This window comes from Heloderma suspectum, chromosome 5 (genome assembly GCF_057233095.1).
Source record: "Heloderma suspectum isolate Gila_16-S chromosome 5, 16-S_ref, whole genome shotgun sequence".
NCBI classification, from domain to species: Eukaryota; Metazoa; Chordata; class Lepidosauria; order Squamata; family Helodermatidae; genus Heloderma; species Heloderma suspectum.
This window is the reverse complement of record NC_139462.1, coordinates 173,982,524-174,005,927: the sequence shown is the minus strand read 5'-3', so window position 1 is coordinate 174,005,927 and position 23,404 is coordinate 173,982,524. Positions and strand designations below refer to the sequence as shown.

At 45.6% G+C, this 23,404-nt stretch overlaps 1 protein-coding gene and 1 pseudogene across 2 annotated transcripts in view; one reads left to right on the top strand and one right to left on the bottom strand.

Annotated features, from left to right (window-relative positions):
• The window catches only part of KCNH8 (potassium voltage-gated channel subfamily H member 8), a 297,245-nt gene that overhangs the window by 200,245 nt on the left and 73,596 nt on the right, over window positions 1-23,404 (top strand). The window lies entirely within an intron of this gene.
• LOC146344841 (uncharacterized) lies at window positions 6,277-11,260 on the bottom strand (annotated as a pseudogene).

Sequence of the window (23,404 nt, the reverse complement as noted above, 5' to 3'; positions counted from 1 at the left end):
TTGATGGCTTTTTAGCAAATGAGGTGGTATATAAATGTTAATAATAAATAAATATTAATAATAAAAGTAACAAAACCAATTACATGCTACACAATCAACTAAAGAAGGAACAAAAATGATACTGATGTCTCCAATGAAGATCCAAAACATAGACATTATCTTTCCAAAGGAGATTGAAAAATGAATTTCCTAATTATTATTAGAGAGCTTTGGCTATTGGGCGGTATAGAAATGAAATGAAATAAATAAATAAAATAAAAATATTATAAGAAACTGTATTCTTCTGACACCCCACCAAATGCATATTAGGGCTGTGCACGGATCCCCCACTCCCTTTCAGATGCTGCATTGGATCTTCCAAAAAGGCCCCGCTCCTCTTTGGTCTGATTCGGACCCCCTCCGCTTCGACTCAGATCCAGATCTGAAGAGAGATTTGGACGTCCGAATCACTCGTTTGGGGTGTTTCCCCCTTGACTTGCATGGGAAAACACAAATGGCCATAACTTTTTCAGTTTTTATGATACATACATGACATTTGGAGAACTCTCAGCCCCCTGGGAGTAGACTCCACCTGCCAAATGTCAGGCAGTTTGGCCCAGTGGTTTTTGTGCTAGGTACAGGTGAAATTAGATTTTTTCCACAAAAACTCTCAAAGCAAAGAGCTATAAAAACTATATACTTTTTATTTATTTATTTATTTATTTCATTTCTATACCACCCAATAACCGAAGCTCTCTTACTTTTCACTGTTTCCACAGAAGTGCTTGAAATCTGGGCCCTCTCAGCCCCCTGGAGGGCATCCCACCTGCCAAAGTTCAGTTTGGCTCACTAGATTTTGTGATAGGTAGAGGTAAAATTTGTTTTTTTCCATATAAACTCTCAAAGCAAAGAGCTATAACTTTTCACTGTTTCCATGGAAGTGCTTGAAATCTGGGCCCCTCTCAGCCCCCCTGGAGGGCATCTCACCTACCAAATCTCAGACGGTTTGGACCACTAGGTTTTGTGTAAGGTGCACGTAAAATCTGCTGTTCTCAGAAACTCAAACCAAAGTTCATAAAGGGATAATCAAGTTAGGTGTTGAAGCAGTGAGGAGGTCACTATCCCTAAACTCTGCTGTAGGTTTCTTTGAAGTGCAAATAGTACTACTTTCCTACTGACAGTCAATAACCTCACGGTCTCTTTGGCTGAATTGCCTGGGGAAACACTGGCTGGTAGGCAGGAAGCAAACAAAGGTAGCAACCCTGCCAGGTGGGCACATTGACTTGAACGAAGAGCAAGGACAGTTGTCTGCTGGTCTGGCAGTGGCAGGAAGCAACACAGCAACCCTGCCAGGAAGGCACAGCAGCACCTCACCCTCCTCTGCCCCTGCCAAGACCCCGAAGATGCCTCATATTGGGCTTGCTTGCTTTGCAACACACAGTGTAGTAGTATATGTGGACTATGTGGACTGCTTTGACACACACTATTTGCTTGTCCATAAAGCACAAGCACACACACACACACACATGAGCAAAAGAAAAGCAAACACTAAACTACAAGCAAATGGGGGCGGGGAGACTATAATCCTAACAAAAGAGAAAGGTTTTTTTGTTGTTTTAGGGAAAAGAGATCAAAAATGGGAAGGGAAGGAATTCAGAAATTGAGAAGGGGTGGTGGAGGGGAGCCAAGAACAAGGAAAGGAGGCAGAATCAAAGTAAGGGCAAACTAATGCCTGAAAGAGAATTGAAAAGGTATGCGGGTGTGGGGGGGGGGGAGATAAGCAACTACAGTGGCATTTTCTGGATTTTTAAATGAACAAACCATTACAGAAGGGTGGGATGGAGAGACACTAACATAGCTGTCATAGCACGTGCTTTCTTCTCGGCTTTGTTCTGCCAAAGGAGAGTGGGAAGGGTTAAGGCTTCCTCTGCCATGCCTGGCAGAGACTGGCACAGTTGCTCCCAATGGCTGCAGCAGAGGCAGGATAGGACTAGAGTGGAGAGAGAAATGCCATGGAGCTTCCCTCTCAGCTCCATACTGCTGCCGCCACCACCTCCATCATTGCATACAACAGCAGCTCGTCAGGGCAGCAGGAGACTGCTCAATTATCAGGCGGCTCGTGCACCCCAATGGATTGTCTTGCATCACCCGCCCTGGGGTGCATTCACCCCACTTTGGAGACCACTCCTCTAGCTTCTAGTCCTCTCCTCTCCAGTAACACCACCTCTCTCACAATGAGCAAATGACTCATTTTGAGAGAGGCTGGAGGCTGACTCACAGCAAAGTTCATTCCCTCCTCCTCCACTGTCCTCCCTCCTCCCTCTGCATGTTCTGCCCCTCCTGGTGGCCAGATCTTATTTATTTGTTTGTTTGTTTGTTTAATTTCTTAATCGCCCATCTGGCTGGTCACCTGGCCACTTTGGGTGATGTACATCAATACAAACAGTTTTAAAACAATACAATTTTACATTAAAACATATTTCTAAAAATACCTTAATCCACCCCAAAAGCCTGCCTGAACAGCCACGTTTTGAATGTGTAGTGGAAGCTCATTAAAGAGGGGGCATGGCGGAGTTTCCTAGGGAGGGAGTTCCACCGAGTGGGAGCCACCACAGAGAGGGCCCTCTCCCTAGTCCTCACCAGCCTAGCTGTCCTGGCTGATGGAACAGAGAGAAGGCCATCCGAGGCTGATCTTGTTAAGCGGCCTGTCTGGTGTTGCTGGAGGTGGTCCTTGAGTTAGGCTGGGCCAGAACCATGTAGGGTTTTAAAGGTCAAAATCAACACCTTGAATTTGGCCTGGAAAACAACTGGTAACCAGTGCAACTCCTTCAGCACCGGAGTGATGTGATCATGCTGGCAGCTGCCTTTAATCAGGCGAGCCGCCGTGTTCTGCACCAGCTGCAGCTTCTGAACCATCTTCAAGGGTAACCCCACATAGAGCGCATTACAGTAGTCTAAACGAGAGGAGACCTGGGCATATACTACCGATGGGAGCAGATGGCCAGGAAGGTAAGGGCGCAGCCACCGTATCAGATGGAGTTGGTACAATGCTGTCCAGCTCACGGCTGACACCTGAGCCTCCATGGACAGCTGGGAGTCTAAAATGACCCCCAGGCTGTGGACCTGGTCTTTCAAGGGTAGCCGTACCCCATTCAACACCAGGTCAACATCCCCCAACCTCCTCTTGTCTCCCACCAAAAGTACTTCGGTCTTGTCAGGGTTCAGCTTCAGCTTATTCCTCCCCATTCAGCCACTCACCGTCTCCAGACATTTGGACAGTGATTCTACAGCCAACCTTGGTGAAGATTTAAATGAGAGGTAGAGTTGCATGTCATCTGCATATTGATGACACTGTACCCCAAACCTCCTGATGATAGCCCCCAGCAGCTTCATATAGATGGTAAATAGCATCAGGGAGAGGATGGAACCCTGTGGCACCCCACAAGTGAGCGGCCACAGGTCCGAACCCTCTCCCAGTGCTACCCTCTGGTACTTCCTGGAGAGGAAGGAACAGACCCACCATAATACGGTGTCTCCAATGCCTAACCCCTCCAGGCGGTCCAGGAGGATATTGTGGTCAACGGTATCAAAAGCTGCTGAGAGGTCGAGGAGAACAAGGAAGGAGCATTTGCCCCTCTCCAAAGCCCTCCTCATATCATCCACCAAGGTGACCAAGGCTGTTTCTGTCCCATGCCCAGGCCTGAAGCCTGATTGAAATGGATCTAGATAATCGGCTTCTTCCAAGTGTGCCTTCAACTGCTTCGCCATCACCCACTCAATCACCTTGCCCCAAACTGGCAGATTCAAAACTGGGCAAAAGTTGTTCAAAACTTGGGGATCCAAGGAGGGCTTTTATAAAAGCGGTCTCATCACTGCCTCCTTGAGAGTGGATGGCATCACTCCCTCCTCAAGGGAGCCATTCACCACCACCCTGATCCCCTCACCCAGCCTCTCTCTGTGTCCTTGTTCATGCGATAGGCTACGCAAATATTTGTGTAGCCTATCACAGCCAAAAACAGGGATGCAAATGGCATAGTGGATGCCATTTGTGGCCGTAAAGCCAGTCGATTAGCCTAAATGCAGCCGTAAATGGCTACATTTAGGGTAACGGACCAGCTTTATGGCCGCAAATGGCGCCCACTACACCATTTGTGTCCAGGGGACTGACTTAGACAGAGATACAGCATGGCAATGGCTTCCAGCCATATTGACTTTCTCCAGCCTGCAGAGCTGGCAACCGGCTCCGCAGGTTCGACGCAGAGCCAACCTGGACAGATTCCGGGGGGGCGGAATGGATCGCCTTCCTCCCCAGCGGACCCCCCACAGACGGCAGGTAAGGGGATTCGTACAAATAGCGTTGCCCTTATTTTCGCCGTAGTCTACGTAAATCTTTACGTAGACTACATGTGCCCAAATAAGGGACGCAAATGGCGGCGCCCATTTGCGTACGAGCTTTTTTTTTTCCCCCAAAGTCAGCCGTGATAGGCCGGCATGCCAAAGGGAGATGTTCTAGCCTTCTTCCTGAAATGCTTAGTTTTATGTGCAGGAAATTTTTGATGTGTGTGGGAGTGGGGGGCTAGGAAGCATTACCAGCCTGCTTTCTGAAGTGGCACAATTCCAGGAGAGCTGCTCCATATAAACAGGATTCCAACTGTTGGATCATAATTCAAAAGTTTTCCTGAGACCACAGAGATGAGTTGGTACCTGAGCTGAGATTTCAGTATGGCCATGTTCACTTGTAGATAGCTTACTTTTAGGCAGCTTCTTGATCATTCAACATTTGCAATTATGCTCATTGCCTTATTTGACTGCATTTTCATATAGATTTTTATAGCAGATCTGAGCTTTGAGGATTGGATGGTTATGCTATAATTTTGCAAGAGTATATTTATGAAAATCATTGGTTATGAATTACGATTTGTACTTGGTGAGAATTGTGTGACATAAGAGTGAGTTAGGCACCAATCTAGCAATTTCAAAACAGCAACTTCTTTGAATCGTCAAATAGGATTTTAGGAAGCAATACATGGGCTCAAGGGACTTCTGGATGGGGTTGGGAACCTGTGCCTAAAACTTTCTGGGTTCTATCCAAGCAGTGATTATTTCTCTATATATTAGTCAGTTGCCAATATTCTATTACTCTTTGTCACATTCCTCATCATACCGTAGTGTGACTATGGGAGCTGGCTGAAACATGACACTGACAGTTGCAAGCAGAGACGGGGTAATGAAGAGACAGACGCAAGTGCTTGGATTGAAATTGGGCATTTCTTAGATTGAAATTGGGCATTTCTTGAAATATCTGCAAAGGGGAAACCTAGGATGGGCACTGAACTATGCCAAGCAGCTAGCTGGCACTATAATGGGCGAAAACATACCCAGCCTGAGGGGTGGTGTGACAGCATCACCACCCCTCCGGACTGCCCCTTATGAGGGAGGTAGACCTTCCCCTGTTACCCCCTCCAGGGCCACCAAGCTCCTGGGTGAGTGAGGTGAGTCAGTCTCCCAGGAAACCCTTATTCCTCCACCAAGCCGCAAACCCATTCGGGAGGCCTCAGGCATCACCTGTCACCACAATGTGCCTCTGGCTGCTCACCATCCCTAAGTTCATTCTCCTTTGCCTGTCCCAGCTGCCACCAGGATTGACAAGCCTATTGCTTGTCAAACTCACCCCACCTGTACTGAAGAACTTCCCGCTGGCCCCTTTGCAGATCAGACAGAAATATGTTGTTTCCTGCATCAGACAGGTGCACACCATCCTGTCTGTAAAGCTCCCTCCTTGTCCAGGTGATTTCCTGGAGAGTGATGATCCCATCACTGCTTGTATAGCCCCAATGCTATTTCTCTGTTGACTTTCCACCAAGCCACATCAATAGCTCCCATATTCCAAGCATTCCAATTCTTGGAAGCAAGCAGGACCAGATAATAGCTATCCCTGGCCAACTGTGCCAGATAACCCGAAAAACGGCCAAGTCCTGCACAATAAGGTCCTTGCCTTTAACACAACCCAAGTCATTCCCCCCTAGATGCAGCACCAAAACCTGCAGGGGGATATGGACCAAACCTTGATGGAATAGCGTGGGAAGGAGGCACTCCCACCGCATGCCACGTCTACCAAGCCACTGAACTCTGGCACACTGGGACAATCTGAGCTGGGATCTGCAGCCCAATGTGGAAGTCCTCTGGCCAGCCCAAAACACCATGCTGTGCCCACATATGAGCACACTCACTGGTTTGCATCCATTCCATCGATCTAAGGAAATAAGAACAGTAAGAAGAAGAAAACAAGGTGTTGTGTCACAGATTGACAGATAAACCCCTCACATACATCCGAAAGGCCCTGGAGTGCCATCTACCCACTGCTTCCACCTGATCATGTGAAAAACGCAAAGATGCAGCTGTCGAAACAGCTCCAGTCCTGAAGGAATGTGTCCTGAATCAGAACTTACCCAGGCCGAGAGCACTCGGTGCTGATTTGGTAACAGCCCAAAATTGAAATTTCATCAATGGGGAACCATCAGAATGACAAAATAATGGGCCGTCCACTGACCCCCTTAGTTCCAGAAAAACTGCTAATGCCCTGACGGGGCATAACTTCTCCATCTGAGCCGGACAGAGGGACACGATCACACCCTTGCTCAGCCGGTCAGTCTTGGATCTCCTGATCCGAAGATGTGCAATATCCAGATGGGCCTGGATGTTGGAATATCTCAGGGCCCTTCCCTGTGACAAGATGTATCACTTTTGGATGCCCACACTAGTTCAGAAATCCTGAGGGCCCCAAAGAAAGCCGTTAAAGCCATCGGGTGGAACAGTGCTGCCTCATAGTGGGAGGCACAAATGGATGGCCACTGTCTACAAAGACCCAAAGGGGTATCCGGAGAAAGGGGGTGCCTAGAGTCCACCAATGCAGGTGACATCCTAGCCCAGCCCCGAATGGTGCGCCATACCCTAAAATCAGCCATGGTATCACTCACACCCTTAATTTTAGACCAAAAGGCCAGCGCAGCCAGCTTTCCACTTATGGTCCTGGCCAAAAGCCCCCTGTTCCTAGAATACATGCAGAACTGTAAGTGATGATCCACTGGGATGGGCCATAAGTGCTGCAACTGCAGGTCACTCCGGAAGGCATGGAACTCCCTACCTGCTTTGTCGTAATTGACTCTAGTGCTGGGAGCTATGGAGTTCATCATGACATGCACTGCTTCAGTCCGCCAATCTCCCATAGTGCAGTGGACATGGGGTCTGGCAGTGGACGAGCCCACGGGGCCAACTCCCAGAACCTGTTGATCTGGTTACATGACAAAGCATCAGCATTTGGATTGTCCAAGCCAGGTGCCAGGCACAGAACCAGATATTATGTTGCAGGCAATGAAGCACAAATGCTCTTACCAGTGACATAACCCTATGGTTTCTGGAGGACAGAGCATTAATGACGTGAACGGTGGCAAGATTTTCACACCAGAAGTGAACCACCAAGTTGGCCATTTGGTCAGCCCAAAGGTGTACAGCCACAAAAATGGGGAAGAACTCCAAGAAGGTAAGGTCCTTGAAAATTCTGGCTGCCGTCCAATTCTCAGTCCACCACCCAAAACACCAACGGTCCTGCCAGATGACGCCAAAACTCAGCGCCCCAATGGCATCGGAATGAATCTGTAGGTCGGCTTTGAGGAGCAACTCACACCTCCAAAAAGAGACGCTGTTAAATTCCTGTAAAAACTGAAGCCAGACCCCCATATCCAAACACATAGCAGAAGTAAACCTGGTTCGGTGATGGGGCTGCCGTAATCCCTGCAACGCCCAGCATAGCCATCATAAGAAGGCCCAGCTAGGAGCAACTACTTTGCAATAGGGATGGGGGAGAATTTCTCCCCGAAACTTCGGGGGGCCGAGTGCCAATGCATTCAGTCCTCCGAAGGTTGTTCAGGGAGAAATTCTCCGCCCCCCCCCCCGGGATGGGACTTACCTTTCACGAATGTCCCTCCCGGCGGTGGTTTGGCAAGTCTTCGTCAGGGGCGAGGGCCGCCGCCATTACGAGAAAAGTAAAAAAAAAAAAAAACGCCCCTGTGATAGGCTACGTAATGCAAATAGCGTTGCCCTTATTTTCGCCGTAGTCTACGTAAATCTTTATGTAGACTACAGGGACCAAATAAGGAACGCGAATGGCGGCTCCCTATGGGGGCCGCCATTTGCGAACGCGCTTTTTTTTTTCTTCCAAAGTCACCCATGATAGGCTACGTGACGATTAATGTAGCCTATCACGGCTGACTTTGCAGATCTAGCCGTGATAGGCTACGTTAATCGTTACGTAGCCTATCACAGGGGCGTTTTTTTTTTCTTTTGAAGTTCGCGGCCGGGGAGACGGGGCGCTTCTCCCAGGCCTGAATTTCGGCCGGGCGAGGAGGGAAGCCTCCCCCCCCAGCCTGAACTTTGGGGGGAGCAGCGAACCGCCTCCCCCCCACCGCGAAGCAAGCTGCAAGACCAGGTAAGTGACTTTCGTGCATCCCTACTTTGCAAGCAAAATTTAGATGCCCTACTACCTCTTGCAATGCTAGCAAGGAAACCTTATGGGAATGTATGATTGCCAGGAGTTTCACACGCAAGACAATAAGTTTGTCCTTTGGAAGACAGCAACATTGATTAAGGGTATCCAACTCGATCCCCAAGAATGTTAAAACTGAAGATGGACCCTCTGTTTTCTCATGTGCCAATGGGACGCCCAGCTCGTCTGACAAGGAACCAAAGGCCTGCATCAGGTCGGTGCATTGAGTTGAATCTTTGGGCCCGGCAAACAAAAAGTCATCCAAATAATGGACCACATTCTACACACCCATCCTATCTCTCACTGTCCATTCTAGAAAGGTGCTAAACCTCTCAAACATGGCGCAAGAGATGGAACACCCCATAAGGAGTGCCCTGTCCAGGTAGAACCTACCCTGAAAACAGAACCCCAAAAGGTCGAAATCCAAGGGGTTGTTGGGCAAAATGTGAAAGGCGTATTTTATATCTCATTTTCCCATCAGGGCCCCATGTCCAAAAGCCCGGACCATAGAAATAACTGCATCAAAAGAGGTGTTGCGCACTGAGCACAGATGATTGGGGATTTTGTCATTAACTGACCCACCTTTGGGGAAGTAGAGGTTATGAATTAACCTGAACTCCCCAGAGGATTTCTTTGGTACAATACCCAGGGGGGAAACCTGTAAGTTGGGAATCGGCGGGGGTAGAAAATGGGCCAATAACCCTACCCTTGAGCACCTCCTTATCTCTCTTGTCCTTTACCAACAGTTGCATGACAAGGTCAGAATTCTGGTTTTTAGAAAATTGTGCCTTACGTTGACCCTGGAAAGGAATACTAAAAACGTGCATGAAACCACGCTCGAGGTAGATGGCATTCTCCTTACGTGGATAGCACCTCAACAGCCATTGAAGTGGCCAAAACTTAACTAGGCTGGGTCCCTTTGGGAGGAGGCTGTTGTCCACCACTGGATTTCCTACTGCCCTGTCCATCCTGCATGGGGCCCTGCCAGCCTCTGGCTCTAGGGCAAGAGGTGCAGGGGTGCTGTCCTCCACAGACAGAATATTCATGGTGGAACCTGTATGGATTTTGAGAGCAGGAACCCTTGGAACTATACGCCCAGCAAAGCCAGTGGTGTTGAACCACCCGCCCTGCAATTGGCTGGGAGGCTGATGCAGGTATGTGTTTGGCCAAGATGTGACCACTGTCAGATCTATTGCCAAAACCAGGTCTAGATGGGGTCATGAACTGAAGCCAGAGGTCCTGCTCCTTAAGATCCCATCGCATGGATGGGTCAATGGCAGCACACTGGCGAAAGGTCTCGTCATAGGCCAGCCAAGCCCCACCCTCATATTTGGTGTATGCGCTGTAAATAATATCCATGTATTTGGTAAGGAAGACAGCATAGTAAGAAGCAGAGACATCACCTTGCCGACAAAGGTTCATATTATCAAAGCTATGGTTTTCCCAGTAGTAACGTATGGCTGTGAGAGCTGGACTATAGGGAAGGCTGAGCGCTGAAGAATTGATGCTTTCGAACTGTGGTGCTGGAGAAGACTCTTACGAGTCCCCTGGACTGCAAGGAGGTCAAATCAGTCAATCCTGAAGGAAATCAACCCTGACTGCTCATTGGAAGGACAGATACTGAAACTGAAGCTCAAATATTTTGGCTACCTAATGCGGAGAGAAAACTCACTGGAAAAGACCGTGATGCTGGGAAAGATTGAAGGCAAAAGGAGAAGGGGATGGCAGAGGATGAGATGGCTAGATAGCATCACTGATGCAATGAATATGAACTTGAGCACACTCTGGGAGAGAGCAGAGAACAGGAAGGCCTGGTGTGCTATGGTCCATGGGATCACGAAGAGTCAGACATGACTTAATGGCTGAACAACAAATTTGGTAAGGATCCACCCACGTTCTGGACATTTTTGTTGCACTATACCCGCATAGATCAGAAAGCCTGGCAACCAATTTGCCCAGGTGCGCGCAGCCTTTTTTTGCCTGCCTCGCTCCTGTTCTTTATCCTCAGACTTTTCTTTGTCTTTGTATTCCGGTTCATGGAATAACAAGGAGAAAACATCAATATTCCCCATGGAGAATCTTCTCCCTTTGGGCAGATGTCAGGTGGAATCCTATTGGTTAAGAAGTAGCACCAGTGGGTATTGCATCCCTCCCTATATTAGCATAAGGATCTGCTTGTACTGAATTAGGTAAGGGCAACGATCCCTGGGTAGGGCCTGCTGGGCCCTGCCAAACATGTGCACAAGCTCCAATTGCTGTCGAGTGTTGCTGTGAATTCACCTCTGGTAGAGATGCATATGGCACTGCCACTGGGCTAGAAAGGGGGGAAACACCAGTACCAGATCCAGCCTGAGGCATGGTGGGAGATGCCCGCACACCCATGGCCAAAGGGGCATATATAGTAGGAGGTGACACGGCGGCTGGTGCTGGGACCTCTGCTTCATTGGGCGGGGGATGCGTAGGAGCCTCATGAAGAGGTCCTGGACCTCCAGCATTTGTGTTAAGCTGTTCCCCGGAAGGAGGGAAAAAAGACCATCCATGAGCAGTAAGCCAAGGTAGCCACCCCCAAGGCCCCAGTGGTTCCCAACCTGGTCACATGAGATGAGGTGCAGCAGTTGTCTCACCTGAATCCAGGGCAGCTGAACCTGGGTTCCCAGACGCCATGGTGGATGATGTTTCCCCTACCGCTGATGCCTGAGATGCTGCTGATGTCAGTTCTTCCCCTGGCCCAAGAGCCATGCCGGAGTGAGCTAAAACAGGGCTGGAAGATGCCTCAATGCCATCCAAATGCGCTGAAAGGGAGAGCAACAGTGTACACTGCGCCTGTTGCCTTGTTCATTTGGGCTGTGAGCCACCAGACGTATTTGGTCGGGCAGGGGCGGGAGGTGCAATCCGTTTGTTCTTCTTTCTCCACAGCCTCTAGGCATGCCAGGATTGTAGCCAAATCAGGGCCTGCCTCTTCCTCAGAGGAAGAATCATGCCTCCCCTGTGTCCTCTTTGCAGGGGCCCTTCCCTTTCCTTTCTTGCCTCCTTGCCCCTTTTTAGAAGCCTGATGCCAATTAACTGAGAAAAGTGAAAAGGAGAAGGATCCCAGAGACCACCAGGGCAAGGCCAAAAAGTCAAAATACCCACCGACAATCCTAAGAATAATCAAAATTAGCTTACACCCACTGTATAGTAGCAATGTGCTAGAAAGAAGTCACAGGCCCAGCAAACCCAAGGATGTTGGGCAGATGCCCCAAGTTCAGCAAGGGGTCCCTGCTGTAAAAGGATGCCAGGGCAGAAGAAGGTGGTATCCAAAGCCCCCAGGCCAGCAGTCCACCCCCCGACACAACAGCATCACCTGGGACTCAAACTCCCCACCACTGGACCTGTAAGCAGGCTTCTCCTCCTCCTGTGGTATACCTAGGGAATATAGGGCCCTAAAGCGGATTTCTCTGCAGTGGATTTCTCTGACATCCCTATTAAACACACACTCCTGATGTAAGAGACCTACAACAGAGCACTGGGCCAGTTGGTTACCAAATTAATAATAATAATAATAACAACAACAACAACAAGTACAGTTGTGCCAGTTGGTTTACAATTTTACACAATCGGTCAGAATTTCAAAGTAACTATATCAGCTATGCTGTGGTCTACTTAACAACTCCAACAGTTATGTCGTATCAGTTATGCTGGTCTTTTTAACAAAAACTCTAACAGTTATGTCTATGGAACCCCGGTGTATTTCTGTTTCAGCTGACTGAGGTCTTCATCCTTTGTCCTTTTTGTTTCGTTTAATCACACACACCTACTGTCATCTTGTCTAGTTTGGCCCTAAGGAATGGAACCGTTAGGAATTGTAAAGCTATACGGATAGCAAGTGGTTTAGTTCTCACTGATTCCCATGGGAGTTCTACGGAACAAAGTAAACAGGATGCTATTTGGGACACATCTCATTAACTGGGGGTACCAGGGACAAGAGGAAAAATACAGGTTTATTCCTTCATCCTTATAGGACTGTTTTACAATCCCAAACATAACTCTACTTTCTTCCATAATTGCTATTCACTGCTGTGAGGAAAACAACGCCAGGGGACACATTGACTCCTCCCCGCTGCCAGGCATCCCTGCAAAACACAGCCCTTCTCTCACATAAATCCTGTCATAATTAGTGGTTCATCTAGAGCTGGACCTGGTGGCTGAGGTTCGGGGCCAGATGACCACCCAGATAGTGGCAGGTGCTGAGGACAGCGGCAAACAGCCCCCATGTCAGCATCTCAGCTCGCCTGGGCATGCAGGGGGTCAGCAGGGCTGATGCTATTCACTGTAGGCTCATTTCAGTCATGTATATGGTTACAGATGTTCATTTTATTATTTTTGCTTTAGAAATGCATATTTTACTGCAACAAAATGGTGCTTATTCCAAAGAAAATGTGTTTAGCATTTGGCGAGCAGAAGCAAAGTCCATTCTGCTCCTATAGTCATGTCAGTGCTATGATTTAAGTGAGTTCAAAATGTGAAAATGCACATGGTCAGAGTTTTTCTTTCCTAATCAGGGTTGGAAAACAGGTGTTTTTTCTCTAACATATAAGGAATGTTGCAACATTTGTAAAGTATGGTGTGGTATGTGGAGAGAACAGAAACGTTTGTTGTGTACATCACAACTGTAGGAACACATATGGCCACCTAACACCCCCCCCCCATAAAACCATTAGATGCAGGGTATGAAATTATGTAGTTGCATCACTGGTCATAATAATGGGAATGTTGCTAGTGAGTAATCCATACGTAGAAAATAATATCTGAACTTCAGGACCATTATTAGCTCAAATTCCTAACAATGAATATATCCCAGTTAAATATTAGAATTGAAGCCCTTTTGGGGCTCATCCTTACCCTCCTATATTTTAGTTACTGCAGTCATCCTTTAGTTAGTGAAATGAATCTTGTTCTCTGTTTAGATGAGTATTCTTTCTTTGCTGTTTTCACCACCATCAGTATCTCCAGTAATTTCTGCTCACTAAATTAAAGGACTAACAGCCAAAGCACCTTTGCTCGTTCCTACAAATGCTAAAGCATAGCCTGATGAATAAAAGTACCATGACTGAGAATCAGCATCATTAGTATTATGGTTGTGGAAGAAACACATGGTCTGATCTGCACTATGTTGCATTCATATAATCATGGGGTTGAAGTAATGTATCGCGTGATCACCTTTGAAGCTTCTCTCATGTGTCAGCTATTACAGATAAAGCCTTTCTCACCACATGAAAGTAGAATCATCAATTGTACTAAAACAATCAAGATGCAAAAAAGAGTTAAGTGACAACTATCAACTCCAAGAAATCCTAAACCAATCCACAATAGATGCAGAGGCTCTATGCCTGTTACATGCTGGATTATGCAATTAGCCTGTTGAGGATCGAAAGTCCAGTCTGTGCTCCTCCTAGCATTGATTGAACCTTTCCCGCCACCCTTTTCCACCATGTGCTACTTACTGGAGGATGTAGTGGGCAGCTAGTTCACTCTGGGATGGGCAAACAGTGCTTGGATGCTCCCCTCTATGGGCAGAACGGCCAGGATGGCTGGGCAACATGTGAACTTCTGCTCCCTTAATGAGTAGAGACACTACCTGTGCATGAGTATGTCCAAGGTCTACCAGCACCTTGCACTCTCCTTAGGGAGAGCAGTATCTTCCACATATTTCATACTTCCTGTGGAGGGAATTCTTAAGGATAGCTGTGCCATAGTACTTCCCGCTGTAGTCACCATCACCGCTCCATGCCTCCACTTCTAATGGCCATGATTTGTTCTCTGTACCAAAGCACTCAGTTGTGAACATCTACGTAGATTCCCATATTAATTATTTTGTTGACAGATGAGCCATAATAAGTTGTTGCAGTTGTTGTTGTTGTTGTTGTTGTTGTTCTGTATGCTTTAAGTTGTACCATGACTAATCTGGTTTTGTAGACTATTCCTTGCAGTGATACAAATTACAGTAGAAGTATTTGCTGCTTGAATTTTTTGAAGCACCAGCATGTCCCAACCTGTTTCAGTTTGTATGGTTTTTGCTCAAAAGTCCACATGGAAATTCACACACATTTTTGGATGCATTTCGCCTAATTTTTGTGCCCAATTTTGTGCCCAATTTTACCTAATGTATGCATTTTTTTAAAATTGGATAACTATATCACAAAATTTGGAGAAGTGTGGAACCTGAAAGATAATTGCATTCTGATTTGCATATTAGGTCAGGAATTGAAAATTTGGTCAGTTGGTATCAAAATGCACACCAAACAAATTTCTCCCCATCCCTAGTTGCAGCCCACTGAATGATACAATTGTGTACTAGTGTCCCGTTCCAGGATGGAGCCTTCATCAAAAGTCCAGCCCAAACTGCATGTGGTCAGGACCATGGACAGTCCACTGGGGGACTAATTATAATGCAATGCTACTAAAAGAAACCAAGAGTAAAGAGCCTGGAATGCTGCCCAGCAATAATCTAGAGCATAGGTAGGCAACATGGTGCCTGTGGGCAACAATGCACCCTGGACACTGTTCTTGGTGCCTGCCAAGGTGTCCCACCCCTCCCAACTTTTAAAACAATTTAAAAACATATTTGCTTACTAGCAGCTGGGATTGCTGTGAAATAGGTTTCTATTGGTGCTGAAAACTGTGAGTTCAAAGGAGTTGTTTAGTGTGTTGGGGCTCAGCCCCCACATCTGCCTTTTATTCAGTCCATTGGGAAGGTTATTTGTCCTTTGCCATGCTTGCCACAATAGCCATTTTGGGGTGGTGCCCAGGACAGTTTCCCAAATTGCCAGATGTGCCAATGGCCCCAAAAGGTTGCTTGCCCTTGATCTACAGTAGTCTTCTAACCTATGCTGTCCAGATTTTTGGACTTCAACTCCCAGCATTCCTAACTATTGGCCATGCTAGCTGGGGCTAATCGGAGATGAAGTCCAAAACATCTGGAGGGAACCAGGTTGGGGCTGATCTAGAGCCAACTGCAAGCCAGATAGTTATCTCAGGCCCCACCTCCCCCAAAGCAAACTGCTCGGACATAATAGGGCCATGATCTGCTCTGAAAGTGCATGCTCCAGTGGAGTCATAAAGCTTCCTGCTATTCCCAAACATGGTGCTGCAGTGGAGGGGGCTCCCAAGTTGCAGGTGATTCCTTTGAGTCTGAGGAGTGGGGCAGGATTATCTTCTCAGGAAGAACTAGTACCTGGAATTCCTATTCCATGGGAGTTTCTGGTGGGGCAATTGCTTCAGATGCTCTTTTTTGGGGTGGTTCCTGAACCCAGTCTCCTCCATCCCTCCATGTCATCAGACCTTGCTCCTCTGATAGTAGGGCAGGTATCTGTGTACTGAGCCATAACAACTAGTGAGATACAAACCATAAGAAAAATTTTGCTGCACTCTTTGATTCATGGGATGATTATCCTCATCACCATCATCTTTTATTTATAAAGCTCCTAATATGGGGTGCTGTATATCTTTTCAGTGAGGCCATAGGCTATGCCATGCAGGGCCACCCAAGACAGACAGGTCATGGCAGAGAGTTCTGACAAAATGTGGTCCACTGGAGAAGGAAATGGCAACCCACTCCAGTATTCTTGCCAAGAAAACCCCATGGAATGTATCACAAGGCTAAAAGAGATGACACCGGAAGATGAGCCCCTCAGGTCGGAAGTGTCCAATATACTACTGGGGAAGAGCAAAGGGTATTTCCAAGTAGCACCAGAAAGAGTGAAGCGGCTGGGCCAAAGCCGAAAGGACACTCAGCTGTGGATGTGTCTGGTGGTGAAAAGAAAATCCGATGCTGTAAAGAACAATATTGTTTAGGAACCTGGAATGTCAGATCAATGAATCAAGGTAAGCTGGAGGTGGTCAAACATGAGATGGCAAGACTGAACATCGACATCTTGGGAATCAGCGAACTAAAATGGACAGGAATGGGCAAATTTAATTCAGGTGACCATTACATCTACTTCTGTGGGCAAGAATCCCTTAGAAGAAATGGAGTAGCACTCATAGTCAACAAAAGGGTGGGAAAAGCAGTACTGGGGTACAATCTTAAAAATGATAGAATGATCTCAGTACGAATCCAAGGCAAGCCATTCAACATCACAGTAATTCAAGTCTATGCCCCAACCACTGATGCTGAAGAAGCTGAGGTTGATCGGTTCTGTGAAGACCTACAAGACCTTCTAGAACTAACACCAAAAAAAGATGTCCTCTTCATCATAGGGGATTGGAATGCTAAAGTAGGAAGTGAAGAAATCACCAGGATAACAGGCAGGCATGGCCTTGGTGTACAAAATGAAGCAGGACAAAAGCTAATAGAGTTTTGCCAAGAGAACATGCTGATCATAGCAAACACTCTTTTCCAACAGCACAAGAGGCGACTCTACACATGGACATCACCAGATGGTCAATATTGAAATCAGATTGATTATGTCCTTTGCAGCCAAAGATGGAGAAGCTCTATACAGTCAGTAAAAACAAGACCTGGAGCTGACTGTGGCTCAGATCATGAGCTTCTTGTTGCAAAATTTCGGCTTAAATTGAAGAACGTAGGGAAAACCACTAAACCATTCAGATATGACCTAAATCATATCCCTTATGAATATACAGTGGAGGTGAGGAATAGATTTAAGGGATTAGACCTGATAGACAGAGTGCCTGAGGAACTATGGACAGAGGTCTGTAACATCGTTCAGGAGGCAGCAACGAAATCCATACCAAAGAAAAAGAAATGCAAGAAAGCCAAGTGGCTGTCTGATGAGGCTTTACAAGTAGCTGACGAAAGAAGGGAAGCGAAAAGCAAGGGAGAAAGGGGAACATATATCCAACTGAATGCAGAGTTCCAGAGAATAGCAAGGAGAGACAAGAAGGCCTTCTTAAATGAACAATGCAAAGAAATCAAGGAAAACAATAGAATGGGAAAGACTAGAGATCTCTTCAAGAAAATTGGAGATCTCAAGGGAACGTTTTGTGCAAAGACAGGCATGATAAAAGACAAAGAAGGCAGGGACCTCACAGAAGCAGCTGAGATTAAGAAGCGGTGGAAAGAATACACAGAAGAACTATACAGGAAAGATCTGAATGTCCCTGATAGCCATAGTGCGGTCACTGAACTTGAGCCGGACATCCTCGAGAATGAAGTCAAGTGGGCCTTAGGAAGCATTAGTAACAACAAAGCTAGCAGAGATGACAGTATTCCAGCTGAGCTATTTAAAATCCTAAAAGATGATGCTGTTAAAGTGCTGCACTCAATATGCCAACAAATTTGGAACACTCAACAGTGGCCGCAAGACTGGAAAAGATCAGTTTACATTCCAATTCCAAAGAAGGGCAACACCAAAGAGTGTTCAAACTACCGCACAATTGCGCTCATTTCACATGCCAGCAAGGTGATGCTCAAAATCCTACAAGCTAGGCTTCAGCAGTATGCGAACCGAGAACCACCGGAAGTACAAGCTGGGTTTCAAAGAGGCAGAGGAACTAGAGATGCAATCGCCAACATTCGCTGGATCATGGAGAAAGCAAGAGAATTCCAGAAAAACGTCTATTTCTGCTTCATTGACTACGCTAAAGCCTTTGATTGTGTGGATCACAACAAACTGTGGCAAATGCTTAAAGTGATGGGAGTACCTGACCACCTTACCTGTCTCCTGAGAAACCTGTACGAGAGTCAAGAAGCAACAGTAAGAACCAGACATGGAACAACCGAGTGGTTCAAAATTGGGAAAGGAGTATGACAAGGCTGCGTATTGTCACCCTGCTTATTTAACTTGTATGCAGAGTACATCATGAGAAACGCCGGTTTGGATGAATCACAGGTCGGAATTAAGATTGCCGGGAGAATTATCAACAACCTCTGATATGCAGACGATACCACCCTAATGGCAGAAAGTGATGAGGATCTAAAGAGCCTCTTGTTGAGGGTGAAGGAGGAGAGTGCAAAAGCTGGGTTGAAACTCAACATTAAAAAAAACGAAGATCATGGCAACTGGCCCCATCACTTCCTGGCATATAGAAGGGGAAGAAATGGAAGCTGTGACAGATTTTATTTTCTTGGGCTTCAAGATCACCGCAGATGGTGACTGTAGCCATGAAATTAAAAGACGTTTGCTTCTTGGGAGGAAAGCTCTGGCAAACCTAGACAGCATAGAAGCAGAGACATCACCTTGCCGACAAAGGTCCGTCTAATCAAAGCTATGGTTTTCCCATTAGCAACGTATGGCTGTGAGAGCTGGACTATAAGGAAGGCTGAGTGCCGAAGAATTAATGCTTTTGAACTGTGGTGCTGGAGAAGACTCTTACGAGTCCCCTGGACTGCAAGGAGGTCCAATCAGTCCATCCTAAAGGAAATCAACCCTGAGTGCTCATTGGAAGGACAGATCCTGAAGCTGAAATATTTTGGCCACCTAATGCGAAGAGAAAACTCTCTGGAAAAGACCCTGATGCTGGGAAAGACTGAAGGCAAAAGGAGAAGGGGACAGCAGAGGATGAGATGGCTAGATAGAATCACCGATGCAATGAATATGAACTTGAGCACGCTCCGGGAGAGAGCGCAGGACAGGAAGGCCTGGTGTGCTATGGTCCATGGGGTCACGAAGAGTCGGACACGACTGAACGACTGAACAACAACAACAAATATATATATATTTTTTTTAAATGACCATTTCCCCTGCCCACAGGCTCACAAGCTAAAATCAACCAGTAAAATAGAAATGGTAAGGGAATTGACATGAAAAGGAGGGAGGGAAGAAAGCAAAGATAAATATCCAACAATAGATTCTGAAATAACACCTCCTCTACACACACACACACACAGACAGAATAGCATAAGAACTTATAGAAGAAAATGCAGTGTCAAATAAGTAGGTACATAAAACCTCTTTAAAATAAGTAAGAGAAAAGGCAAGATAGATACTAAGAGGCAGAGATTTCCAAGCATAGGGAAAAGCCAGAAGAACTGACAATAGACAAACTAGTGCTAAGGAACCAGGTCTAACAAGAAGATAAGGATGAGCAGAGCATAAAGTACTAGAAGCTACTTAAGGAGAAATCAAGGAGGAGAGATAGAAAGGCGCAATATCATGGAGAGCGTTAAGGGTAAGAAGTTGTTATTTATGGGAAAGAAAAGATAGCCCTGAAGAGAAAAATCAAAGAGATTTTCAAACAAGATAGGAAAACAAAATGAGAAGCAAAATTGAAGACTGGAATAAGAGGAGAAAGTTGAAAAGCTCAGCGTCCTGTAAGAAAAATAGCCTCACAATCAAGATATAATGAAAACTTGAACAAACGTCTCAGCTAAAGCAATGTAGTTTGGCTTTTTTAAATGGCAGAGATCTGAAAAGCCTCCCTAGAGGCCTTAACCAGGATTTCCTCCCTTAGGCAACTTCCTCCAAGACTTCCTCCCTTGTGCTGCTGCTTGATGAGTACCTGAAAGCTGAGTTGCTGTTGCTGTTGCTGTTGTTCTCCTTCTTGTTGTTAAAAGGACTTTTAACAACAACAAACAAAATCAAAAACACCTATCTCGGCTTTCAGGCACTCATCAAGCAGCAGCACTGGAAAGCTGTAAGGGAGGAAGTTCTGGCTAAGTCCTCCAACAGACTTTTCAGAAAGCTCAAGTAGCTGGAGAGGCTGCAAGGTCAGAACATGATAAAAATGGTAAAATAAAGAATGCACATGTAACCCACTGGTGGTACATTTTTCTTTAGTAGGGAGTGGCCACCATTTTAGGCAGTTACCAAACTGCATTGTAGAAGAGGCTTGCTTTCTCCTGCCTGTAAGACCTTGAACCATTGAGACAGGGCTGTTTAACAATGTTCCTGTGTTGCTGGATCCTGATCCAGTTTTGAGAAGATTGCTGCAGAGCTGGAGTGAATGGAGTAAATACTGTTTCCTTCTTTGGCCAGCAGAAAAATCAAGCTTCAGAGAGAAGTTTTATTTATATTGTGGACTCAAGCTGGAAAAAAAGACAGAACTCTGGGAGGGCTGTGCTCTGTTTTATTCTTTTGGTAGTAAGTGTATGGTTATGCATGTAAAATTATTACATGTGCATTATTATTGTTTTTAATTAAGATATTAAAATATATGCTAATTGTCCCTTGTACAAAGCCGTTGCTTTAGAGACCCTGACAAAAAGTGTTACACACACCTCCACCACCACCCCTCAGCCACCTTCTCACAGTAAGGTAAGTACTGAAGCCCTGCACACTGAGAAATGTCCTCAAAATTTTCAAAATCCCCTTGAGAGAGACAGAAAAATAACTGCCTCTTTTGCAGGGAAATTAAGAGGTTGTGAAAGGGCAGATGGGTTTCAGCACAGCACTATTTTTTTTTAATGCTTTGTACTTCAGCATACCTTAGGGTTCACACAAGCAAGTTGATATCTCCATCTTGTTTCTCAGTGACCCTGTTAGGACTTCAATCTTGTTGGCATTCAACTACCTAAGTTCATTATTAGAGAGAATGTTAGGAAGAAAATCAAGATGGTACTGTATCCCAAGATTGAGTAAAGAATGAAGAGAATGTGTTGGATGTGTGCCGAAATATCAAGAAGAACAAGAACAGAAGCAAGTCCCTTAATCCTAGCCATCCATACATCATTAGATGTTTTAAGTCAGTGGAGTGAAATTGACCAAAACTTGACTAAAGGAGATCCAATGTAGAATGAACAGAAATAAATGACAACATGCTCAAGAACCTTAGAAAGGAATAAATGAAAAGGAAGAAATGTTGATAATTACAAGGATACACTTAATTTTTTGTAATAGACTTTCATAGACTATTTAAATTGGGAATGATAAAGGACAGGAGAAAGAGAAAGGTTAAACAAAAATTTAAAACAAAAACAAACCAAAGCAGAAGATGTGAAGAGAAGAGAAAGATAACAAGCCAGGAGGACAGAGCATCTTAAGAAAGCAAATAGAAGAGAAAGGAAGTTCAGTCTCAGAAGAAGAAGAAAGGGTAAAGGGAGAAAATGGCCCAGATGCACTGGATGGATTAGCATTATGAGGAACAGTTGCAGTGATCCTCTGGCTCATGCAGTCCCCCTCCGCTCTCCTCCTCTGGTGCAGCCTTGAGGAGAAGATCAGAAGCTTCTGCTTCTGTTTTAGCGTAACCACAGTTTAGCAGTATGTCCAAACCCTAAACTGTGGTTAATCTTAACTATAGATAATGAAAACAAGCCAGCTTCATAAACTATGTTTTGAAGTTGGTTTGTTCCCATTAATCATAGTTAGGACTAATTGGGATTTGTCCATGTTTGGACATCACAACAACCTGCAGTTAGTCTAAAATTAAACAAAAAGCATCTGAACTTCTTGCAGCTGTGCCAGAGGAGTTGCAGGGAGAGGGAGATCCCGAGGCTTGGCATGGCTCATCCTTCTAAAACTAAATGTTTTCATGGTATGTGTGAACAAGGGCAAGAGGCATGATTGTGGAAGTTGGAGCAGCTATTTTATTGCAGATAGATTCTATTTTACAGACAAAATAGGAAGCAAAAATAATTGGTGAAACCATCCCTTCTTTATGTAGGTAGCTTTACCTTGGTAGGAATGCGATTCAGAATGAATTGATTAAAAAGTCACAATTGTCAGGTGCAAAAAGCAGTTCTAAGCAAGTGAAAAATCACATTTAATGGTTGATATTAAATATCTACCTTGATATTTTTTCTTATAATTTTAGGAAATGTTCAGTGTTAAAGGGGATCGTGCTGGTGGTTTGCCCAATGTATTAATATTTCAAGTGCAGCTCAAGCTTCTTGGTCAGTTTGTTTTTGCTAATGAGACTGCAGGTAATGTTTTCTCTGTATTTTTAAAACTCCATTTTACACTGTCATCATGAAACTGCATCTGCTCTTCAGCAACCTGGCAGCAGGCTCTTTGGATAGCAACTAGAGAGTCTTGTGTGGAAAACCTGTGGCTGACCTACTTCCAGTTTCCCTTTATTTCATTTCATTCGTACTATTTCAGAGGAGGTCTGCCATACATTAGCAGAACTGGCACCCATAATCACACTTTACCCAACAGAGCTTTTAGAGCACAGCTGAGTTTTTATAATACAAATGCCTGGCAGCTGTCTTCTTTTTCTCATCCTGCTTCACTCATGCTCTTCGTTTCATTAATTTTAAGAGGCATTGAGGAGTAAGTCCCATTGATATAGGGTTGCCCTGGAAGTCTGGAATTCAAAATGGCAGCCATATTTCTAGCCTCTATATACACTGGCAGTGTGCTGAATTTTTCAACCTATTTATTTTCGACCATTCATTTTCAGGGAGGGATGAAAAGAAACTGCAACCAAAAATTGTGGGAAGCAGTGAGAATTTTGATTTCTCAGGCTGCAGGGCTTCAGTGCTTACCTTACTGTAAAGAAGTGGCAGAGGGGCATGTGTGCCCTTTCTTTTACTATTCTGCCCCCTCCCCTTCTGTCCTTGCGCCTGTCTAGCTGCTTGAGTTTCTCAGAAAGCCCCCTAGGGGACTTAGCCAGGGCTTCCTCCCTCGGGGTTTTCCAGTGCTGCTGCCTGCTGAGTGCCTGAAAGCTGAGAGAGTAGTCATAGTAGTACTTCTTCTTCTTGTTGTTGTTAAGAGGACTTATAATAACAATAAAGCAAAATTTAAAAAATGCTCTTCTTGGCATTGTCAGGGCCCTTGGTTCTCTCTGTTGGCAATCACCCACCTCCAAGGCACCAGGATGGAGGCTCACTACTTTATTAGTTAGCTACCTGGTTCCTGACAAATGCAAATCCTCGGAGACTGTCAGACTACAAAGGAAAACAGCTACTCCACATAATTACGAATATCAATAGAGGAGCCAAGTGGGAATCAGAGACGTTGCTGGCAGTTTGAATAAGAACTTGCCGGCCAGAATAACCTAGGG